Consider the following 4,712-nt stretch of genomic DNA (forward strand, 5'->3'; position numbering starts at 1 on the left):
TCTATGTATATGGCTAGAAAAAGTAAACAATAAATATGACCGGCCATTTGTGTAAAAGTTCCTTTAGAATTTTAAGTTTATGTATTCCTACAACAATATCATATTAATATACATTACTCCCTCCGTTTCAATTTATGTGAACCTATTTTCTTTTTAGTCCGTATCAAAAAATATGACCTCTTTTCTTATTTGAAAATAATTTATCTTTATGCAATGATTTATAGCCACACAAAATATATGTGCCTCATTTTACACTACAAGTTTAAAAGTTTTCTCTCTTTTCTTAAACTCCGTGCACAATCAAATAGGTTCACATAAATTGAAACAGAAGAAATAATAATTAGATTTATCAAATATTTATAGGTATTTAGTAGATATCTTAATATATAATAAAGGTCTACATATATTCTGTTGAGTTCACATGAACTCATAGAACGTAACCACACTGTAAATCCACCTGTGAGTATTTACAGTAACCATGAATTGATAACTTAAAAGTAATGACAAATAACATGTTGATTTACATTGATTGTGTAAGAAATAAATATATTTACATCATAAACGGATAACTAATTGATGATATTTAGCAAGACGGATGTGCTAAGAAAATGACCAGCAACATTAATTAATTTGCATGCAACTTGCAATAACGTAACTGGTAAAACTCAATTCGTTATGCGTACTTTTTGACAAAAATGCAAAAAGCAGAGCTGCTAAAAGCTGCTTTTTTCTTTTAAGAATCCGATGTTGTGTCAAATAAAAGCTGCTGCCTACACTTTTTATCAAAAAGAAACTTTGCGTCCATCAACTGTTCGTTCTTTAGTACTGTTTTAAGATTCTTCTCCATGCAGTTTTAAGAAGATCAAGATAGAGATTCCTTTGGTTGCCTTTTCATCAGTAGAGATTATCGAAGCTTTAAAGAGGCTCAATGTCATATGTTTTATCCCCGTAAAAAAAGAGTCCATAATCAAAGTACGGTTCATTTAGACTCAAGAGATACAAATAGATCACAAAAAAAATTAAGCATCATTTTATATATTGTGTGGGTATTCACCGCGCTATACCTTAACGGCAGTTTTGTCCGTTAAGGTATAGCGCGGTGAATAACCGTACTATATATAAAATGTGGCTCCACCAATAAGTCATCTGCACTTAACTGACGCACCAATAATTCATATGGGTATAGCGCGTATTATGGATGCGCTATACATCAAATAATTATACCCCGGGCTGGGTTTTTCCTTATTTAAGGAGTTTCAGAATTTGGTAAAAATCCATTCAGCATCCTTCAAGTCTTTCGAAATATTTGTTCGTTAAGTTATTTTGCATTTTGTCATAATGTTTGAAGAGCAAAAAATCAGGGTTTCATTATATTGGGGAAGGGTGAGGTTGTGGCGGAGAATAACTCAATACGGTATAGTTGTTCTCCACAGTGTCATGTTAAGTTTCCACTTACAATGGAATAAGATAGATTGGTATCGTTATTATGTAAAGAAAATGAGTATGAGCAAACGTTTTGTCAATATTAAAGTAACCGGGAGATATCCGTATTCTGTTACTCTGCAAGGGGTTGCTTGTTATGCTGAGTTTAACATCGAAGACGATGAAACTCTGACAGATTTTTTGAGGACTCCGGATGAACACTGGGAATTTCTTGTGATAAAACTGTTGGAAATGTACGTCAAGGCTGAAGACGTTCGCAATAATGAGGTTCCGCAAAGCAGGGATATCCCTCAATCATCGGGTGATTTTTTTGGAGCAGTTTTAGCCGAACAGGTTCCGGGTGAAAGAGTTTGGCCTGATCTAAACTTATCTCTGCGGGGGAATGAGGAGCGAGGACATAATTTATCCCCAAGTTTACATAATCTACAAGTCGAGTGGTAAACTTCAATTTTTTTTTTTGTTACGAAGTTTATTTTTATGTATTGAATTTGTATTAAAACTCATATATTCCACATGGGGTACCGGCCAGATATGAATTTTACAAGTTATGAACCAACGGACAGTTGGAACATGCCTAGTTTTGGTGTGTTGGATCATGGTGGTCTATCCAAAAGTCATCAGCAACAGGATAATGTGCATCATGGGATATCAACACATTTTGATTTGTAAGTTAAGTGATAAAGTTTTTATGTAAAGTTTGGATATTTAGAAAACTCATTATTTAATTGGTTGTGTAGTGAAAACGAGCAACTTGAAGGTCATGTCCTTACTCAATTGCCCAGAGACGACATATTTAATCGGGATCCGGCAGATGCGTAAAGTCAGGAAGATGATAGTGATTATGACAACAATGTTGATGAGTCTGGAGATGACACGCCCTTCCCTGATGAGGGTGATGATGATGAGGACGAGAATGATGAACCTGATTTGACGAGGGTGCATCCTCCACCTCCCGTTAGACCAAGAGTGTACGAGTCCCATGTGTCGTTCCCAAGGGATCTTGACGAAATTCGGACAGCAATGTGAGATGAATCTAGAGCAACGATGATGTCAAAGGGCATGTTTTTTGCTGATAAAGTGCGCCTAAGCAGGGCGGTGCGAATGTACAGCATAAAAGAGTGTCGTGAGATCGTGGTTCATGAGTCATCTTCGGAAGTATACAAGGTTATTTGTCGTAGATGGTTTCAAGGTTGTAATTATATGTTGCGTGCGATAAAGTTGAAAACAAATATGTGGATTGTGGGGAAATACATAGGCACCCACAATTGTGAAATGGACACATTCAGGGGTAATCATTTTAACTTGAATGTTGACTTGATTTCTCCTGTCTTGATTCCACACATTGAATCGTCCATAAGATACAAGATCAAAGAGTGTATAACATCAGTCCACCAGGTATATGGATGTATCATTACTAAAAGAAAGCCATTTCTCGGGCATAAACGTGCGTTTGCAATTATTTATGGTAATTGGGATAAGTCATTTGTCGCTCTACCCAGGTACATGGCTATATTGCAACACTTTATCCCCGGAACTGTCGTTGAATGAAAGCTTGAGCGGAGTTCGAGAATACCAGAATACATAATCAGATATGTGTTTTGGGCATTTAAACCAACCATTGATCGTTTTGTGCATTATCGGGAGGTAATATCCATAGACTGCACTCATGTCTATGAAAAGTATGATATTAAATTGTTGATCGTCGTTGCTGTAGATGCTAATGGAAGTATATTTCCCCTAGCATTTGTTATTTGTGCCAATGAAAGCCAAGAGACGTGGACATTATTTTTGAACCACTTGAAGGAGCACGTTATCAAACAGCATTCAGGTATTTGTCTAATATCTTATCGGCATGGCGGTATTTTAAGTTCTGTACAGAATTTGCGTGTATGACAGGAACCGTATGCCTACCACAGTTACTATGTTAGGCACTTTAAGGCCAACTTCCAGAGGACTTATCCGAATAACGACTTGCATAATTTAATGTGGATGGCTACAACAGATTACCAAGAGTGTAAATTCAGGAGGCGAATGGAATTGATTAGGCAGGAAGACCCAAAAGCCTATTGTTGATTGATGCGACATGAGCTTGACAAGTGGACTTTGCATGCAGATGGTGGTAGAAGATGGGTAATTCTGACTATAAGTGTGTCAGAGTCTTTCAATGGGTTATTGAACTCTGCATGTGGATTTCCAGTCATTGCCATGGTGTGGATGTCATTCAAACAGATGGCGGAGAGGTTTGTTGAAAGATCTAGAGGTTCATCGTCGTTTATGGAAAGGAGTGTTGAATTTATGCCACAACCAATGAAACGATTTGAGAAATATAGGAAGCGAGCACAGTGGCATTCATTTTTGTAGTATTGCAGCGAGCGAAATATTTTTGAAGTTTGTACTGGTCTGCATCACAACCGTGGGAATAATACACACACCGTCAATGAAACTAGAAGATTATGATCCTATGAAAAATGGTCAATCTATCACTTGCCATGCTCACATGCCATGAAGTGCTTTCAACATACAGGTTTCGCGATAACGAGGTATGTTGATGAAGAATACAGTGTTGCTACATACTTAAACACCTATAGTGGATAGTTGCAGCCAGTGGGTGCTGAGCATTATTGGCCGCCGGAACCATTTAATATGGTGTGTAACAAGGATTATGTGTGTCAACGGCAAGTGCAAAAAAGAACGCGTATACAGAACCAAATGGATGCTAGTGATACCGTTTATGCGCGTAAATGTGGCATATGTTCCCAAACAGGACACAACCATTGTAAATGTCCTTCAGCTGGTTTGGGAAGCAGTGGTAATTCAGCACCAGGTGGCAGTTCATCCAATGTGCCCAATTATCAAGGATAAACATAGTGTTTTATTGGAGTAATTTTGTTGTACTAAATTTATGTAAATGTTCAGGTTGCAAAATGTATGAAATAAAATTATGTTTCCAATAGGGTTAAATCTAATTTTTATTTAGAATTAAAGATTCAATACAACAATTTAACATATAGCCCAAGGAATAAAAAATATTTCATTCGCCATTATCGTCGTTGTCTGGCACTATTTCATTATCACCGTCTTCATCTTCTTCGTCAACATCTTGTACGTGTACGCACCATTAGGGACCAAGGGCATCATAATATAGGCCCCAGTTGACATACATTTCTCGTATTTCATCGCTATCATCAATAAGACCACTTGCTTGATTTCTACAATAATATGGGACTCATATATCCAACGTTTGTGGTAAAAACTTAGGTAGTCCCTCC

The sequence above is a fragment of the Nicotiana tomentosiformis genome, chromosome 1, assembly GCF_000390325.3.
Source record: "Nicotiana tomentosiformis chromosome 1, ASM39032v3, whole genome shotgun sequence".
Classification (NCBI taxonomy): Eukaryota; Viridiplantae; Streptophyta; class Magnoliopsida; order Solanales; family Solanaceae; genus Nicotiana; species Nicotiana tomentosiformis.